This window comes from Chiloscyllium plagiosum, chromosome 6, assembly GCF_004010195.1.
Source record: "Chiloscyllium plagiosum isolate BGI_BamShark_2017 chromosome 6, ASM401019v2, whole genome shotgun sequence".
Taxonomy (NCBI): Eukaryota; Metazoa; Chordata; class Chondrichthyes; order Orectolobiformes; family Hemiscylliidae; genus Chiloscyllium; species Chiloscyllium plagiosum.
In genome coordinates, this window is record NC_057715.1 from 48,779,398 (window position 1) to 48,801,049 (window position 21,652).

A 21,652-nucleotide genomic window follows, 5' to 3' on the forward strand; every position below is an offset into this window, starting at 1 on the left:
CATTGATGAGTTCGTCTGAAGGGTCTGTTTCTATGCTGTACATCTCTATGACTCTCTTGGAACATTGTGTGCAGTTCTGGTCCCCTCCTATCGGAAGGATGTTGTGAAACTTGAAAGGGTTCAGAAAAGATTTACAAGGTTGTTGCCAGAGTTGGAAGGTTTGAGCTATCGGGAAAGGTTGAAGAGGCTGGGGCTATTTTCTCAGAGCATTGAGGGTTGAGGAGTGACGTTATAGAGGTTGAGTCCAGAACTAGAGGACACAGGTTTAGGGGAGAGGGAAAACATTTAAAAGGGACCTAAGGGGCTTTTTTTCACACAGAGGGTGTTGCATGTACAGAATGAGCTGCCAAAGGAAATGGTGGAGACTTGCATAATTACAACATTTAAAAGGCATCTGGATGGATATATGAATAGGAAGGGTTTAGAGGGATATGGGCCAAGCGCTGGCAATAGGGACTAGATTAGTTTAGGATATCGGGTCGGCATGAATGTGTTGGACCAAAGGGTCTGTTTCCGTGCTGTATGTCTCTGTAACTCTATGACCCTATGACCTGCTATGTTTTGCTTCTTTCTAACAATGTTTACTATTTGTGGCCAACCAAGCAATGTGAATTAAGTACCATTTGCAGAGTTGGGATAAACTGGCATATTGCTGCTGCATTTCTGCATAAAATCATTTACCAGTTGACTCAGAGAATATATAAAAACATTGAACCTTATAGCACAGGACTGTGAGTGCACATAGGATGAAGTAACAAACTGCCCAAGACTACATTTCAAGCCTACAACATTGTATTCAGCTATAAAAAATGAAGGGTCTCATTATTGCTAACAGTGTCCTGTATAGTGCAGCAGCTGATTACTGTTGATGAAACCAGTCCTCACGTGCCACCTAGATGCAGCACTCATCTAGTATAATGCCCTGCAGATGAAAACAGCCAGGAAAAAGGTGGATCTTATGAGTTAAAAGCAGATCTAAAAAGGTGATAGTCTTCAGATTACAACTACCTAAGCCATGAGCCAATTGACACAAGCTCAATAAGATTAAAAAGGAAAATGTGTGGCTCAAAGATTGGTACAGAAAAAATGGTTTCGAATTCATTGGACATTGGCACTAGTAGTAGGGCAAGTTAGAAATCACACAACACCAGGTTATTCTCCAATAGGTTTATTTGGAAGCACTAGCTTTTGGAGCACTGCTAGTGCTTCCAAATAAAACTGTTGGACTATAACCTGGTTTTGTGTGATTTCTAACTTTATCTACCCCAGTCAAACACCGGCTCCTCCACATCATGGGGAAGGAGTGAGCTCTTCCCACGGGAGGGGCTCCATCTGAATCATGCTGGGACCAGAATCTTCACAAATCCCATAACTAGGGCTATAGATAGGACTTTATACTAAATAGTGGAATTGTGGAATGGTATTCAATCTAGTTGCATTGAAAATTAGGAAATCAAGGATAAGGTTGGAGTATAGATTAGTGATGAAACTAATCGCTATCAGCAAATTAAAGGAATGAATATAATGCGTGAATGTCGTACCAAAAAATTGTACGAAAACAGGGAAATTTGATAATAGAATAATTTTAAAGGTTTTGTCTTTGAATACCCAAAGCATTTTGATTAAAATTGATGAGTTAATGATGTGAATAGAGACAAGCTACACTGCTTTGGCAGTGATTACCGAGATATTGCAAATAGGCCAGGTTTGGGAATTGAACATCTAAGTTTACTGTGGAATTGACGACCCCCAAGTGTGATGGATGCTGAGACATTGAGTTAACTTAAAGAGACAATGGACAGATTTTTAATTAATAGAGTTGAAGAGTTATGAACAGTGGCAGAAAAGTGGAATTGAGGACGAGATGAGATCAGATATGATCAGGTGGAATGGCGAAGCAGTGTTAAGGGGTTGAATTGACTAGTTCTTCACTCTGATGGAAGAACTTAGCATTCTTTCTTTCTTCCATTTTCCATCAGGAAAGTTTCCTCTGATATGTTCCAAGAGTTGTTCTTTGTGAAGGTCCATTTTCTTCAAGAATTTTAGCAATGTTTTTCAATGTTGAGATGTAATGAATGCCTTTACTAACTTCAATTGAATATTCCTGTCTTTCCATTTGTACAATTGCTACAGATTGGGAATAAAAAGGTATTGGCAAGGTATTGTGTTCATTAAAGTTTAAAGAATTATACATGAGATACCGCTTGAGATGCATGGTATTCACGGTTATAGGCTAGAAATGTCCTCTCATAGGACTGTCAGTTGAAAGGAGTTGGTGCATACAATTTGAGTGGATGTGTGTTGACAGAAGATTGAAGGCTACCATTCTCCGATTTGTTCTGTGTGACAGCTTCTATGCTCTAACCTTCACAATTTTATTGATTGTTGCAAGTGGTTAAAAAGAGATAGAAGTCTTTGATAGAATTATAAATAAAGTGTTTATTTTTATAAGGAATTACATATTTTAAAAAATTAAATGCATTGAATGAGCTGTTATCAATGTCATCACTATTTTAATATTATGAAATCAGTAATTAATACTCTTCTCCATATATAATTTAATTTTATGTGACCTCAACATAGCTCTTCAGATCTGTTCATGTTGGATATTGGATAAATAGGCATGGAGTGTAAGGGGAAAGGGTGGAATAGGGGTGGTGGATGGTTAGACTATGGGTTGGCATGAGATAGTGTTAATTGGAATAGGAGCTATGAATGGGAGGCCCTACATTGGTCTGAGTTGTGCTAAGCTATGGAGGGTATGAGCAGCTGTGAGGACTGGATAGAGGGCCATTGGTTGTCATGATAGTGAAGGAACATGGGTAAGTGTGGAGAATGAGGTGGCTTGAATTGACACAGATGAGGCCTGAGAAGCCTGTGGTGGAGACTATAAGGCTGTGAGGGTTGAGGACTAGTGTGCCTCACTGTTTTTATTAGAATTGGAAGGAACTATGAAATGTAATGCCAGAGCACTGAGGTGAGTCTTTTAAGAAATTTGCCTTCATACTCAGTAACCTCTGTGTCTACTTCTGTACAGTTTCTGGGGCATAAGTATGATTACAATTAGCCACTGCCTCCATCTCTTCACCTCAGAATGAAAATCATAACAGTCCCCAGCTGGGTTTAAGGAGTTGGGAATTTTCTTGTGACTCTACATACGTGACTTAGGTGTAAAAATTCAACTGATGATCATAAAAATGAATGTCCAGTCAGTATCTTTCCTTTACTTACTCAACAAAATTTCTGTATAATTTGGGCAATCAACATTAACATTATTTAAAAGGATAATTGAAAGTATGCTAATTATTTATTGCAAATATTTAGGTGTACTTTACAGTTTGTTGGGAGTTTTGTTTAGTTTCTAGACTTGCCAGAGGGTCATCAGATAGGAAGAGGTTAGATGGTCTATGCGTGTGCAGTCTAAATAGGTAATGGAGTCAGAAGTAACAGTACTGCTGGATCTGCCACATAGAAATGGTGCAATGGCTGCTGAGAGAACAGGTAACATAACTTTAGTAACTACCAACAGTAGGCACAGCAGATAATTTATGAGGTAGTATTGCCATGCTATTATTACACACTCCAGCTAACACACTCCAGTTAACCTCACAGAGTTATTCATGACCTCTTTTTGCTGATATTTAAGTGGATCATGCATTACTTTATTCTTTATTGCTGTATTAGTTTTTTCTGGCTGCTGATACAATTATATATTTTTTGAAATTTTCTTGTATCAGCTCAAGGTTTGGATAGTCTATAATAGTGGTTTGGCTGGTGCTGAAGCATTTGCCTGTCAACTTAAGAAATGGACATGTTAGCTAGTCTGTCTTTACTTCATAAATGTGATCAACACCTAAAATCTGCCAATTGCAGAAGGATCCCAGTGACTGTGATTGTAAGTAATTTTATTCATTTGGCTCCATCCACGCTGTTTGTGAAGATACAAGAAACAACTCCCAGCGTGTAATGCACTGCTTCATCAGGGATATCACTGAGCTTTTCTTTGTAAAGAGAAATGATTTATTCTTATTCCCTCTTACTAGAGAAGAACAGGTGAAGCCTGCACAAAGGTTTGCACAGGTTGCTGATCTCCCCATGGTGCAGTGGACCACTGACCTGCATGCACATTGCATTAAGTGTATCTCATTTGAACTCTGTTGTTTTAGTGAGCTGGGAGGGTTTTCAATTTCCTTGATGAATACACTTTGTATGACCACAGGTGGCTTACCATGCAGCTGAACTTCCATTTTCCTGGTAGTAGTTATGATTTCTTCATTCGGTGGCAAATCACTGTGCTGCTTGTATTTGACACTCCACATCAAGTCCAAAGCCATTTTCTGGGTAATGAAGAAAGTCCCCTTATAACATAGTTCATAATTCTAGCCTGGTGCCTATACTCACTCAAGTCTACAATGACAACCTTGCTACTCTGGGAATGGTATAGAGCACGCCATTAATGAACCAAGCAATGCTTCCTCAGCTTGAAACACTATGGAGAAATTGTGCAGTAATTGGTTAGAAGAGTTATAAGATTATTGGTTGTATGGTAAATATTGTATAAACTGGCCATGGATGAAGACCTTTGTCACCAACAATCAGGCAAGGTGCTGAGCAGGAAGAAGTTTATCAGGAAGAAGGCAGGCTATAACTGACACGGCTCCTTACTGCCTGGAGTCTCAAATTGTTTTCCAACTGATCTGCTTGGATTTGTTGTGCACACCTCCATGGCTGTCACATCCTGATGAGGAACTTGAACCCAGACCATCTTGCCTGAAAGTCACTAAAGGTATATCATTGTGCCATAAGATGCCATTTTATGTGATTAAATAATTCGTGATTTGTATGAATAGCCTCAAACAAACTTCAACATTTTATCAACTTCCACTTCCATTACTAATCAACATATTATTTACTTTCTGACAACACAAAAATAAAAACACAGGGAAATACATGTTCCAATTCAAATTTATTAATTCACTTTGTTTATGTTATGTAATCTCCCTTGTATTTTCTATAAAGACCCTGAACTCATAGTGTGGGATAAAACTACAAGATAGAGTGCCTATTTCCATGTGCCTTTGTGTGTCTTGAAAGCTTTCTGTGCTGTCATGTTTCTGTGGTCCTATGAACTGGGGCTTCATGTGAAGCTGACTCTCTGGAATTAAGTTGGTTCTTAGGAGAACATTAGTAGCTTTCTTTAAGGCTGACAGTATTCAACATCTACATTCAACCTTCTGTGTCTGGGCTGACTGACTATATTAGCCATTCATTCCAATTCCATATTCCAGCAGCAGGTCTACAGTCAGTTTTCAGTGCTTCAGGTGCAAATCCAAATTCCTTTAAAATGTATTTAGGAATGCTGCCTCAACCGTTAAACTGGGCAATGAATTCCAGATAGTTATCACCCTGAGGGTGAAATGTTTTCCTCGTGTCACCACTAATCTTTCCATCTTAAATCTGTGCCCCTAGTAATTGACGTCACCATGAGGGGAAATGGATCTTCTCTGTCAATTCCATCAAACCCCTCATTATTTTGTATGCCTTGACTAAACTACTGATCAGCCTCCTCTGTCCTAAGGAAAACAACCCTCTGCTATCCAATCTGTCCTCATTGCTGCAATTTTCAAGCCCTGGCAACACTTCTGTAAATCTCTGGAAGATGATCACATGGGATCCAGGTGGAGCTAGCCATTTGGATACAAAATTGGCTTGAAGGTAAGAGACAAAGAGTGATGATAGAGGGCTGTTTTTTGGACTGACAACCTGTGACCAGTGGTGTGCCACAAGGATCTGTGCTGGGTCTGCAAATAATTTGGATGTGAATATAAGAGGCATTGTTCATAAGTTTGCTGATGACACCAAAATAGGTGGTGTAGTGGACAGTGAAAAAGATTATCTCAGAGTACAATGGGACTTTTATCAGATTGCCAATGGGCCAAGGTGTGGCAGATGAAATTTAATTTAGATAAATGTGAGGTGTTGGATTTTAGTAAAGCAAACAAGGGCAGTACTTATCCGGTTAATAGTAGAACTCTGGGGAGTTTTGCTGAACAAAGACACTCCTTGAAAGTGGAGTCACACATGGACAGGCTGGTGAAGAAGGCATTTGGCACGCTTGCCTTCATTGGTCAGTGCACCGAATATAGAAGTTGGGATGTCGTGTTGTGACTGTACAGGACATTGGAGAGGCCACTTTTGGAATACTATATACAATTCTGTTCAGGCTCCTAAAGGAAGGATGTTGTTAAACTTGAGAGAGGGCAGAAAAGATTTACAAGAATGCTGTTGGAACTGGAGGGTTTGAGCTATGAGAAGTAACTGAATAGGCTGGGGCTTTTTTCCCTGGAGCATTGGAGGCCAGGGTGTGACTTTATAGAGGTTTACAAAATCATGAGGGACATGCATAGAAATGCATAGTCAAGATCTTTTTCCCAGGCTGAGTCCAAAACTAGAGGCCATCGGTTTAAGATGAGAACAGGAAGAACCTTATTGCTTCAGAAAGAATAGAGAAGAGTCATAAGTTATACAGCACAGAAACATGTCCTTCAGTCCAACTTGTACATGTCAACCAGACATCCTAAATAAATCTCATCCCATTTGCCAGCATTTGGACAATATCCTTCGAAACGCTTCCTATTCATCCATCCTATATATCTATCCAGATGCATTTTAAATGTTGTAATTGTACCAGCCTCCACCACTTCTTCTGGCAGCTCATTCCATACACGCAGCACCTTCTTCATGAAAAAGCTGCCCCTTAGGTCCGCTTTCAAGGACCTCCAAGATCTACACTCCAAGGTCTCTTTGTGGGTCAACAACACCTGTCAGAACCTTCCCATTAAGTGTATAGGTCCTGCCCTGATTTACCTTTCCAAAATTCTGCATCTCAGATTTATCTAAATTAAACTCCATCTGCCACTTTTCAGCCCATTGGCCCATCTGATCAAGATCCCGTTGTACTCTGAAGTGAACTGCTTCGTTGTCCACTATACCACCAATTTTGATGCTGTCTGCAAGCTTACTTACCATTCCTCGCATGTTCACATCCAAATCATTTACATAAATGACAAAAAGCAGTGGACTCTGCACCAATCCTATGGCACACCGCTGATCACAGGCCTCCAGTCTAAAAAGCAATCCTCCACCATCACCACCCTCTGGGTTCTATCTTTGAGCCAGTTCTGTATCCAAATGGCTAGTTCTCCCTGTAATCTATGTGATCTAATCTTGCTAACCAGTCTAGCATGAAGAAACTTGTCAAAAACCTTACTGAAATCAATATAGATCACGTCCACCATTCTGCCCTCATTAATTCTCTTCGTTACTTCAAAAAATTCAATCAAGTTTGTGAGACACGATTTCCCATGCACTAAGCCATGTTAACTATCCTTAATCAGTCCTTGCCCTTCCAAATACATGTAAATCCTGTCCCTCAGGATTCCGTCCAACAACTTGCCCACCCTAATGTCAGGCTCACTGATCTTTAGTTCCCTTTTCCTTACCATCTTTCTTAAATAGTAACACCACGTCAGACTTCTGGCACCTCACTGATAGAAATATCTCAGCAAGGCCCCAAGCAATCAAATCCCTAGCTTCCTACAATGTACCATGACACGCCTAATCAGGTCCTGGGGATTTATCCACCTTTATGAGTTTTAAGACATCCAGCAACTCCTCCTCTGTAATATGGACATCTTTCAAGATGGGTTATTTATTTCTCCACATCCTCTATCTTCCATATCATTCTTCACAGTAAACACTGATGCAAAATACTCATTTGGTATCTCCTCCATATTCTGTGGTTCCACACATAAGTTGCCTTGCTGATTTTTAAGGCACCCTATTCTCTCCCTAGTTACCCTTTGTCCTTAATGTATCTATAAAAACACTTTGGATTCTACTTAACCCTATTTGCTAAAGCTATCCCCTTTTTTGCCCTGCTGATTTCCCTCTTAAGAATATTCCTATTGCCTTTGTACTCTTCAAGAGCTTCTCGATCTCTGCTGTCTGTACTTGTCTATACTTCCTTCATTTCCTTAACCAAAACCTCAATTTCGCTAGTCATCCAGCATTCCCTACACCTACCAGCCTTGCCTTTCACTCGAACAAAAACATACTGTCTCTGGATTCTCGTTATCTCACTTTCAAAGGCCTCCCATTTTCCAGTTGTCCCTTTACCTACGAGCATCTGCCCGCAATCAACTTTTGAAAGCTGTTGCCTAATGCTGTCAAAATTGGTCTTCCTCCAGTTTAGATCTTTAACTTTTGGATCCAGTCTATCCTTCTCCATCATTATTTTAAAATTAATAGAATCATGGTTAACGGTCCCAAAGTGCTGCCCCACTGATACCTCAGTCATCTGCCCTGCTTTATTTCCCAAGATTAGGTCAAGTTTTGCACCTTTGCTAATAGGTACATCCACATACTGAATCAGAAATGCTTTTTTGGTACACACTTGACAAATTCCTCTCCATCCAAGCTCCTAGCATTAAGGCATTACCAGTCTATGTTTGGAAAGTTAAAATCCCCTACCATAACCACCCTATTTTTCTTACAAATAACTGAGATCTACTTACAAATTTATTTCGTAATTTCCCACTGACTGTTTGGGGGGGTGTTATTGAACAATCCCAATAATGTGATCATCACTTTCTTATTTCTCAGTTCTACCCAAGTAACTTCGCTAGAATGTACAAACATCACACAGACAGTTGCTGAAGTGTGGAATAGAATCTGAGTCGCTGGCAGGTGACACAGCAGCGGTAACCACTAAGCAAATGTCATAGTAAAATCCACATGAACAACATGCAATACACTACACCAATTAATTCTCCTTGTTATTTCCTCAAAATTCAATGAAGTTTGGCTCTTAATGTGATGAGAAAGCCTCTTTGGATTTTCTTTCATTTTACTGGCCAATTTGTTTCGCATCTTCTTTTTGCTTTGCTAATTACCTTTACCAGCTCACACTTATACTTTATATATTCCTTAATATATCCATATATATGCATAAAAATGTTATTAGTGTTATATTAATAGTATTATTTATAACATGATTACAAGAGGTAAGCCTCCCTTCAACCATATCAAAATGTTTTCTAGATAGCTTCTTTGAACAACATGTTCTGGAGCCCACCAGAGAGCTGGCTTTACTAGATATGGTAATGAACAGCTTGATAGGATTAATTAATGAACTCATAGTGAACATGGCCCTAGATAGAAATTATCACAATATGGTTTACTTTTACATACAGCTGATGAGAGAAGAATAGGTTAATAGATATGTAGTGGTAGACATTTAATTGGAATTTCAGAATACTCAAAATAGATGTATTCCAACAAGAAAGTAAAATTCCAAGGAGAGGATCCACCATCTGTGGTTTGCTAAAGAAATTTGAAGATAATATTGACTTAAAGAAAAAAAATATAAAATTATGCAAATATGGATGGCTGGACAGAGATTGGGCAGAATATTTCCAAAAACAAAAGATGACTAAAATTAATACTGCCAATTCTGATATAACATAATAATTCAGTTCATGTGTGATCTCGCATTATAAGACAATTGTGCAATAGCTATGCCATTTAAAATAATAGGGCCGGAATCATGTTATATCCAATACAGGTAAGGCAAGTTTGCATTCTGCAATTTCTTCTAAAATTTTCAATGTAAAATCTTCAATCGTTTTAAAGACAATTTGCAATGAAAAAACACGCATTGTAACTGTAATGGAAAATAAAGAGGTGGCAGTTGAATCAACTAGTTATTTTTGCATTGATTTTCATTATGGAGGGCACAAATAATGTCCCATAAGTAGTTTAAATCAGAAAATGAAGAAGGGGCAAAGTCAACAAATTGCAATCACTGTGGACTGACAAGTCTCTGGGTCTTGATGGACTTAGAGTCATAGAGTCATAGAGATGTTATGCATGGAAACAGACCCTTCAGTCCAACTGACCATGCTGACCAGATTACCCAACACAATCTAGGTTCCACCTGCCAGCAGCTGGCCCATATCCCTCCAAACCCTTCCTATTCATGTACCCATACAGATGCCTTTTAAATGTTGCAATTGTACAGGTATCTCTTCTAGCTTACCAGTCCATTTCACACTCTCCTCTTCTACAATACGGTCCCTCATGATTTTGTAAACCTCTATACGGTCACCCCACAGCCTTCGACTATCCAGGGAAAACAGCCCAGCCTTTTCAGCCTCTTCCTATAGCTCAAATCCTCAAAAGAAATGGCCAGTCAGATTATTGGTGCATTTATGTTAATTTTCCAAAGCTCCCTAGATTCAAGATAAGCTTCAACTAAATTTGAAAATAACAATTTTAAATTTCTAATTCCAAAGGGTACAATTATGCACCATTTGACATTCTAAGCATGAGAAAGGTAGAAAGCAAGAAGCTACAAGCTAGTTCGCTTAAAATCTGCTGTCGAGAAAATGTTAGAAACTTTCATTAAAGAAGTAATTGTAGAACGCTCAGAAAATTACAAGGCAATCTGGTGCCATTATAATGGTTTTATGAAAAGGAACTCATGAATAACTAATAGAATTTGTTTTGGGCAAGTAACAATGCAATGGATAAAGTGAACTGGTGAATGTAATGTACTTCGATTTCCAGAAGGAATTTGACCAGTTCCCAAATCAAATTGTCTTATAGAAAAAAAGCTATAATAAAGAAATAAAGAAGTAACAACATACAGCATGGATAAGGAATAAATGGCTCATTTCTGGTTGGCAAGATACAAGAAGAGGTATGTCACAGAGATTAGATTAGATTACTTACAGTGTGGAAACAGGCCCTTCGGCCCAACAAGTCCACACTGACCCGCCGAAGCGTAACCCGCCCATACCCCTACATTTACCCCTTACCTAACACTACGGGCAATTTAGCATGGCCAATTCACCTGACCTGCACATCTTTGGACTGTGGGAGGAAACCGGAGGAAACCCACGCAGACACAGGGAGAACGTGCAAACTCCACACAGACAGTCGCCTGAGGCGGGAATTGAACCCGGGTCTCTGACGCTGCGAGGCAGCAGTGCTAACCACTGTACCACCGTGCTGCCCACATAGATTTCCCCAGAGATTTGTGTTAAACTCTCAACATTTTTCAATTTATATAAATGATGTGAAGGAAGGGACTGAGGATATGGTTATTTTATTTATGATGATACCATAATAAGACCATAAGAAATAGAAACAGGAGCAAGCCATTTGGCCCCTTGAACCTGTTCCACCATTCAATTAGATCATAACTGATCCAACATCCCTCACATACACTTTCCTGCCCTTTCCCCACAATACTTGTTTTCCTGTTAATCAAGAATCTTAAATCTGAAATATGCCCAAGGACTCTGCCCCCAAAGTTCTCAGTGGCAAGGTGATCCAAAGACTCTCAATCTATTCATTGCGAGGCAGAAGGCGGCACAGCAGCTCATTGGTTAGCACTGCTGTCTCAGCGCCAGGGACCTGTGTTCGATTCTACCTCAGGCTCTGTGGGTTTGCACATTCTCCCCATAGATTTCCCCGAGATGCTCTGGTTTTCTCCCGCAGTCAAAAGATGTGTGGGTTAGGTGGATTGGTCATGCTAAATTGTCCATGGTGTCCAGGAATGCGTAGGCTGGCTGGATCAGCTCTGGGAAATGCAGGGTTATAGGGTTAGGATTGGAGTGGTGGGGGTGAATGGGTCTTGATGGGATGCTCTTTGGAAGGTCAGCGTGGATTTGATGGGCTGAATGGCCTGCTTCCACACTGTTGGGACTCTATCTCTCTAGAATAAACTCTTCCTCATCTCAGCCTTAAATCACACCCTTTTGTTTGAGATTATATCTCTGATCCTAAATTCTCCAATGAGGAGAAACATCCTCTCAGCAATTACCCCATCAATCCCCAAACCATCTTATATGTTTCAATGAGAATGCCTTTCATTCTTCTGAACTCCAATGTGCAGTCCCAACCTGTTTAGTCTTTATTTATATGATAGTCTCTCCAATATGAGAGATCATCCTAATGAACTTCCCCTGAAGTGCCTCAATTGAAATTGTATATTTGCTTAAATAAGGGGATGAAAACTGCTGACAGTACTTCAGACGAGGTGTCACCTTATACAGTTGCACCGTACAGTTGCAGTAAGACATCCCTACTTTTGCACTCCAACTCCCTTGAAATAAGGGCCAAAATTCCATCAGCCTTCCTGATTACATGCATCAGGAGAAAGTGAGGACTGCAGATGCTGGAGATCAGAGTCGAGAGTGTGGTGCTGGAAAAACACAGCAGGTCAGGCAGCATCCGAGTAGCAGGAGAATCAATGTTTCGGGCATAAGCCCTTCACTAGGATGCTGCCTGACCTGCTGTGTCTTTCCAGCACCACACTTTCAACTCTGATTACCTGCAGCACCTGCGTGCTAGCTTTCTGTGTTTCATGCAAAAGTATTTCTAAGTAGCTTTGTGATGTAGCTTTCTGCAGTTTTTCTCCACTTAAATAATACTCTTATATTCTCTCTTCTAAAATGAACAAATTTGCATATCTCTCTATAAATTGTCTGTATCCCTCTCACAACCGGCCTTTCCACCTATTTTTGTGCCATCTGAAAACTTGGATACAGTACATTCGCTTCCTTCTTCAAACTCATTAATAAACATTGTGAAGTGTTGTAGCCACAACACTGATAACTGTGAAACCCCACTAGTCACAGGTCACCAAGCTGAAAAAGAACCCTTTGTTCCCACTCTGTTTCCCACCCATGAGTCAATTCTCTATGTTAACATTTTTACAATGAGAATGATAAACCTGTCTGTTAATTAAAATCAAACACTCCGACGCCACTGCACTGCTGAAGTTTGGTACAAATTTCCGGTAAAATCTGCAGTCTAAAAAAATCGTAGCACCTCTTTCTTTGAGAATGGTGGTGAGAATTCCTTGTTGGCCTTCGTCTTCACATTCCTTGGGGTTCATCCTTCTATGTCTGATGTTATGTCCCAAGAATGTCACATCTGCCTTTGTGAATTCTGTTTATTTCCAGTTTTGCTTCTTTCCAGGAGCTCTGCCAACTGTACCACGTGATCGTTCCATGAATGGCTAAAGATCACCACATCGTCAAGATAAACAGCACAAAATTTTTAATCTGACCACAATACAAGGTACCTGCCAATAACTACGCAGTGAGTCCAACATTGTGATGTAAGTGGCTTGTCCAACTTTCTCTATACAGTCCCCCAATCTTGGTATTGGGTATGAGTCTGATTTTGTTATGGTGTTGACCTTCTGATAATCCACACAAAATCGTTGAGTCACCTCAGGTTTGGGAACTAACATGACTGGCAAACTCTACTCGGTCTGACTTGGTTCGATGATGTCTTCCTTGAGCATCGAATCCACATCCTTCTGGACATGTACGGCTTTGAGAGGATTAAGCCTGTAGGGGTGTTGTTTTATCAGAACAGCATTCACTACTTTCATCTCGTGCACAATAATATTGATCTTCCCCATTCTATTCCTGCATATGTCCTCATACTGCTGCAACAAACCTTTCAACTTGGTTCTTGGTCTTGAGACAGATAGCTTCCCATCTTTATCCCATTCTTCAAGGACTTCCTCATTATATAAAGTATTTTGAGGCACATCAAGATCCACACCATCTGGATTTGATTTCCAATCTGCGGGGCAGTAACTAACGCCTGTTTCTCTGGTGGCTTTCCTAGCCTCAGGCAAATTTTACTAGTACAGCAAAATTCAACTACATCCTTATGTAGTCCAGGTAAATAGATGTGTTTTTGTACCTAGCCTGAGTCTTCCTCATACCTAGATGACATCCTACTGGTAATTCATGTGCTACCCATAATACTTCCTGTCTTTATTAGTCTGAATAACTAAAGAAGAACATGAAATTTCGATGCACAAAACAACTTCAGCTCCTCGAAAACTGAGTTAGGGAACAGGAGCTGGAGCTGGATCAACTTCAGATCATTCGGGAGGTGGAGGGAGTTATTGAGAGGAGTTACAGGGAGGTAGTCACACCTCAGGTACAAGAAGAAGGTATGGGTGACTGTCAGATGACGGAAAGGGAACAGCAGGCAGTGCAGGGATCCCCTGTGGCCGTTCCCCTCATCAACAAGTATACCGTTCGAATACAGTTGGGGGATCAACTTAACAGGAGTAAGCAATGGGACACAGGACTCTGACACAGAGTCTGATCCTGTTGCTTGGAGGGAAGGGGGAAGAGGAGCAGAGCATTAGTCATTGGGGACAGACAGGAGAAACTCACAGTTTGTGTGTTGCCTCCGAGGTGCCAGAGTTCATGATGTCTCTGATTGTGTTTTCAGGATCCTTGAGGGGGAGGGGGAGCAGCCCCAAGTTATGGTCCACATAAGTACCAATGGCAAAGCTAGGAAGAGAGATGGGGATTTAAGGCAGATATTCAGGGAGCAAGGGTGGAAGCTTAGAGCTAGGACAAACAGACTTGTTATCTCTGTTTTGTTGCGAAGAAGAGGGAGAGAGAGGAGTTGAATACATGGCTACAGGGATGGTGCAGGAGCGAGGGTTTTGGATTCCTGGATAATTGGGGCTCTTTCTGAGATAGGTGAGACCTCTACAAACAGGATGGTCTTCATCTGAACTCGAGGGTACCAATATCCTCGGTGGTGGGGGTGATATTTGCAAATGCCCTTTGGGTGGGTTTGAACTAATTCAGCAGGGGGATGGGAACCCGAACTATGTTTGAGTATATAGGAGGTTAAGAGTAGGGAGTTCCATAATAAGGTTTAGGGGTTGCAAGAGGGCACAGGCAAGTAAGAAGTTGGTTTGAAGTTTGTCGATTTCAAAGCCAGGAGCATCTGGAATAAGGTGGGTGAACTTGCAGCGTGGGTTGGTACCTGGGATTTCGATGTTGTGGCCATGTTAGAGGCATGGGTAGAGCAAGTAGAGCATGGTTGTGCAGGTTCCGAGATTTAAAAGTTTTGGTAAGAACAGGGAATGTAGTAAAAGAGGTAGGGGTGTGGCATTGTTAGTCAAGGACTGTAGAAAGGACATTTGAGGACTCATCAACTGAGGTAATATGGGCTGAGATTAAAAACAGGAAAGGAGGTCACCCTGTTGGTAATTTTGTAAAGGCCTCTGAATAGTTCCAGAGATTTAGGGGAAAGGATAGCAAAGACAATTCTCAATTGGAGCTCGAATGTTAGAATAATTATTACGGGGGACTTCAACTTCCCAAATATTGACTGGGAATACGAGATTTCAAGTGCTTTATATGGGTCAGTTTCTGTCCAATGTGCGCAGAACGGTTTTCTGACACAGTATGTAGACAGGCCAACTAGGGGCGGGGCCACATTAGATTTGTTACTGGGTAATGCACTCAGCCAGGTGTTGGATTTGGAGGTAGGTGAGCACTTTGGTGATAGTGATCACAATTCAGTTGTGTTTACTTTAGTGATGGAAAGGTATGCACCAGGAGTCAAGAGTTACAGCTGGTGGAAAGGCAATTCTGATGTGATTAGACAAGATTTAGGATGCATAGAGGGGAAGTAAACTGCAGGGGATGGGCACAATAGAAATGTGGAGTTTATTCAAGGAACGGCTACTTTGCGTCCTTGGTAAGTACGTATCTGATAGACAGGGAGGAGGTTGTCGTTTATAAGAGCCGTGGTTTACTAAGGAAGTTGAATCTCTTGTCAAGAGGAAGAAGAAGGCTTATGTTAGGATGCGATGTGAGGGCTCAGTTATGGTGATTGAGTGTTACAAGGTAACTAGGAAATGCCTAAAGACAGAGCTAAGATGAGCGAGGAGGGGACATGAAAAGTTGTTGGTGGATAGGATCAGGGAAAATACTAAAGCTTTCTAAAGGTATATAAGGGATAAAAGAATGACTAAGATTAAGGCCAATCAAGGAGAGTAAGTGAGACGTTGTGCATGGAATGAGAGGAGATAGGGGAAACTTGAAATGTATATTTTTTGTCAGTATTCACACTGGAAAAAGACAATGTTATTGAGGAGAATACTGAAAAACAGGTTAATAGACTAGATGAGACTGAGATTCACAAGGAGGATACATTAGAAATTATGCAAAGTGTGAAAACAGATAATTCCCCTGGGCCGGATGGGATACAAGGATTCTCTGGGAAGCCAGGGAGGAGATTGCCAAGCCTTTGGCTTTGATCTTTATGGAGTCATTGTCTACAGGAATAGTACCTGAAGACTGGAGGATAGCAAATGTTGTTTCCTTGTTCAAGAAGGGGAGTCTGGTAGGGGAGTCTACCAAGTGTGGTAGAAACAAACCAGTGACCCTTACTTTGGTTGTGGGTATAGTGTTGGAAAAGGTTATAAGAGCCTTGATAGGAATAAGTTGATTAGGAATAGTCAACACGGTTTTGTGAAAGATAGGTCGTGCCTCACAAAACTTATTGAGTACTTTGGGAAGGTGACCAAACAGATGGATGAAGGTAAAGCCTTTGATGTGGTGTACATGGATTTCAGTAAGGCATTTGATAAGGATACCTATGGTAGGCTGTTGCACACAATATGGAGGCATGGGATTGAGGGTGATTTAGCAGTTTGGATCAGAAATTGGCTAGCTGAAAGTCGACAGATGGCTGATGGGAAATGTTCATCCTGGAGATCAGTTTCTAGTGGTGTACTGCAAGGATCTGTTTAGGGTCCACTGCTGTTTGTCATTTTTATAAATGACCTGGATGAGGGCGTAAAAGGACGGGTAAGTAAATTTGTGGATGACACTAAGGTCAGTGCAGTTGTGGATAGTGCCAAAGGTTACAGATAAATGGAATGTATTGCAGAAAAGTGTGAGGTGATTCACTTTGGAAGGAGCAACAAGAACAAAGAATACTGCGTAATGGTAACTTGAGGAGTGTAGATGAACAGAGAGATCTCAATGTCCATATATCCCTGAAAGTTGCCACCCAGGTTGATAGGGCTGTTAAGAAGGCATATAGTGTGTTAGTTTTTATTGGTAGAGGGATCGAGGTTCGGAACCATGAGGTCATGCTGCAGCTGTACAAAACTCTGGTGTGGCCACACTTGGAGTATTGCATTCAGTTCTGGTCACGGCATTATAGGAAGGATGTGGAAGCTTTGGAAAGGGTTCAGAGGAGATTTACTAGGATGTTGCCTAAAAGTTGAAGGACTTGTTGCTGTTTTCGTCAGAGAGAAGGTTGAGAGGTGACTTAATTGAGACATACAAGACAATCTGAGGATTGGATTTGGTGGACAGTGAGAGCCTTTTTCCTAGGATGGTGACGGCTAGCATGAGGGGACATAGCTTCAAATTGAGGGGTGATAGATATAGGACAGATGTCAGAGGTAGTTTCTTTACTTAGAGAGTAGTAGGAGAGTGGAATGCACTGCCTACAACAGTTGTAGTCTCACCAACTTTATGGGCATTTAAATAGTCATTGGATAAGCATATCGATGAGAATGGAATAGTGTAGGTTAGATGGGCTTCCGATTGGTTTCTCAGGGCGCCGTAAAATTGAGGGCCAAAGGGCCTGTACTGCGTTGCAATGTTCTTTGTTGCATGTTCTATGTATACTACCAGTAACACAATCTGGTGCACTTCCTCCCATTTCTCCTCTGCACTAACCTGCCATGGTCTCCATTTTCATCTTAGGATTCTATCCTTAAGATAATAACCCTTGGGAATAAATTTTGATTCTTTTTCTGAGTATGCATCATGATATAGATCTTTTAATATCTCATATTGCTATTAGCTTTTCAGCACTAAACACCTCTGCTTGTTCAGGTTTTTCTTGTACCATTACATCAATTAGGGTGTCAGCTAACTGAACTGCAACTTGTTCGCCTTTCTCTTTTGTTTTTCTTTCTTGCTGTAACTTATGATAGTAGGATCTTGTTACTGCACAATCTAGAAAAATTACAGGTTTTTTTTTTCTTTTAACTCCTCAGTTCCCTGGTTCTCCTTCGGTTTTTCCACTACAAGGTGCCTTGGATCCTGCTGGATATTGTTTCAAAGAACAAACTGTATTCCTGGAACTGTTACTCTGTCAATCACTTCCATTATTATTTCCCCAGCCTTGATTTGGCTCTCCAACCTGATCTTACACAGGGGAATGTTAAATTTCTGTCTAATTATTCCACAAAGTATCACCCTGTTGGATAATATACCAGAAAGAATGCAAATATTTTCATCTATTACCATTAGAGACTGACCAGATCCAGTATCTCTTAAAATTGTAACTTCTTTCCCTTCTCCCCTTGTTCTTCTTGAGTAAACTTTACCCACAGAGGTGAAGTCATCATAGAGATTGGGCAGTGGGCTGTGCACTCTCCAACAGCTCCTTGATTTCTACCAGGTTTTCCTTTACTACCTCCAGTTATCCCATGGTTTAGCCTCTTTTACCACATCTCTTCCTTTCTTCAACAACCAGCACTGGTACTTTACATGTCCCACAGTAGAAATACCTAAGGCTTTTCACCTCCTTTTCACCACCTTGTGCTTCTTTTTTCACCTGTGGTAAACTATTTTCAGGGTGATCTTCTTTTCATTTTGTAATAAAGGATCTCTATGCAATTTTTATTCCATACAGGATGAAATTCTTGTCGGAAGGTAAATTTAAACTTACTCATGCATATTCATCTGCTATCTCTGCAGCTCTTCTCACTTCTTGAACTTTCTGTTCATCTACATGAGTTTTTATCATCTTTCCTCCAGCAGAATAATCTATCTTAGAGGTCACATGTCTTGTCTAATTTTAAGGCCTGCACCCATCTATCAAAATTGGTCTGTTTAATTTTTTTCCACTCAGCATAAATCTGACCTGTTTTTTTCGTTACGTTTCTGAACTACTGTCTACGTACTTTTGGTACCAATTCATAGGCACTCAAAATAGCCTGTTTGTCATCTGCGTAATCTCTTGACCAATCTCTGACAGCGTTGCAAATACCTCACTCGCCCTGCTGATCAGCTTAGTCTGAACTAGCATTATCCACAAGTTCTCTGGCCACTATATTGGCCTAGCCAATTTTTCAAATGAAATAAAAAAGGCTTCAACATCTTTCTCATCGAAATGTGGCAATGTTTTAACATATTTGTATATATCCCTACCATGTCTTTGGGATCAATGGGTTTGCTCATCATCACTCTCCTCCTCCCTAAGCCTACCTTCTGATTTCATTCTTTTAAATTGACTTTCCTTTCAATTTGCAACTTTGGAAGTTCAAACTCTCTCTAGCCAATTTCTCAAATGAAATAAAAAAGGCTTCAACATCTTTCTCATCGAAATGTGGCAATGTTTTAACATATTTGTATATATCCCTACCATGTCTTTGGCATCAATGGGTTTGCTCATCATCACTCTCCTCCTCCCTAAGCCTACCTTCTGATTTCATTCTTTTAAATTGACTTTCCTTTCAATTTGCAACTTTGGAAGTTCAAACTCTCTCTCTTTTTCTTTCTCTTCTCTCTCTTTTTGCTGAGTTAAGAACCTTATCTTCCTTTCTTTTCCTTTTCTCTCTGCTCCGCTAAGAACCTTCTCTCCCTTTGTTTCTTCTCTAATGTTTCATCTGCAATTGAATTTTACCCATTTCCAAAAAGTCTAATGGTCTTTCCAGCACATTTAAAAGTTGAGCTATTTCAGTAATTTCATCTTTTTTTTCAGAGACCCAGGCAATTCCAGTGCCAGTTTGTCTGCCAATTGCAGCAGCTTTTCCTTATTTGCCTTTTGTAAAACTCCCAAAGTCACTTCTTCCACCTCCAGAAAACATTTAGTAATTGAAAATGCCATTTCTCTCACTTTTAATCTAACCAATTACAAATAGCCAAAATTATAAGATTTTTCTCATCTAAGTTTTATTTAAAGATCTAGGACACTAATCGGCAGGTGTATATAAATTTGCTGGGACCATTCGTACCCCAAATCTGTTGAAATCTGTCCAAATCTATCCAGATCCTGAACCTGATCCATCTAGATCCATCTAAACCTGTCCAATCCTGTCCAAATCCCAGACTGGATCTGTCCAAATCTAGATGATGAGCCCACAAACTGTTACAATGTGGAGAACAAACACCCATATTAATTAAAATCAAACACCCATAAAAGCTCACTTTGCCTCGTAAAATGTATGAGTAAATGAAAAAGAACACCTAATTTCCACTATTTGAAGAAAAATAGCAATTTATTTTCCTAACTCTAATTGTGACCACTAAACAAGACTATTAACAAATCCAAGCCCCCATTTTTCTGAACTAATAATTACAAGTTTATTAATACGCTATTCTAATAACACAATTATTAAACATTACATTAACTTAATTTCTCAAAGTTCGTACAGATGGTCTTCTCCTCTTCCTTCAGTCTTCCTTCCTCTTCTTCCTGAGTCTGCTGTCTTCTCCATGGGTCTTCTTCTTTCTTTTTAGTGCGAGAATTTTTTAATAGGAAAAAGTACCTTTTGATAGATAATGCCTTCCAAGAGATTTCTTTTTGAGAGCTTTCAGAGCTCCTTTTAGATGACATGTGCTCTCCAATTTGATGTGTAGTTAACTATCTGGCTTGATGGCAGTTGCTCTGACCAATTTTCAAAATGTCCGCATTTTTATACTCCCAGCATTGTTCCCTGTCATTGGTTTGATGTTGTCAATACAATAAATTCATACTTAATTGGGTTTTAGTATCCTGAGCATAATTTAAATTAATTGGTTATTTTTGAATTGTTGTCAAAAAAGCAACCAACACTTAGGTATCCATTTAACAGCCAATTGTTACATGCATTTATTTTGGAACAATCTGTCTCTTAGCTGTTGTTTTCTGCAGCTGGTTGTATTTTAAATTTACTTTAAATTCAGAAAACACTTTCTATCTTAAAGTGCACATACACACTTTCGACTTTGTAACAATATACTATTTTTTGAGTGCGAGCAGCAGCAGAGTTTAAAGGAACAGCTAAGGTGAGACAGTTTGTTTTAAAATTACTTACCGGTAGCGGGCAGCGGTGTTTTTTTTTCACTTCACAGAAAGAGCGGGAGCAGCAGGGGGAAGTGACGAAGACCAGAGGGGCAGCCGGGTAGGTTTTTTTCCCCTATAAAAGCGCGCAGGAGGGGGGTTTAAACTAACTCTGCAGGGGCATGGGAAACTACACTGTAGCTTTAGGGTGCAGAACCTGGAGTGTTAGGAACATGGCATCAATCTCAAAGGAGGGTGCCTGTAAACAGGAAAGTGTCTTGAAGTGTGTATACTTCAATGCAAGAAGTATACGAAATAAGGTAGGTGAACTTGCAGCGTGGGTTGGTACCTGGGACTTCGATGTTGTGGCTATTACGGAGACATGGGTAGAACAGGGACAGGATTGGCTGTTGCAGGTTCCAGGGTTTAAATGTTTTAGTAGGGTCAGAGGTGGAGGTAAAAGAGGGGGAGGTGTGGCATTGCTTTTCAAAGATCGTATTACAGCGGTGGAAAGGACGATGGATGAAGACTCGCCATCTGAGGTAGTTTGGGCTGAGGTTAGGAATAGGAAAGGTGAGGTCACCCTGTTAGGAGTTTTTTACAGGCCTCCTAATACTCCTAGAAACGTAAAAGAAAGGATTGCGAGGATGATTCAGGAGAAGAGTGAAAGTAATAGGGTGGTTGTTATGGGGGACTTTAACTTTCCTGATATTGATTGGGAAAGCTATAGCTC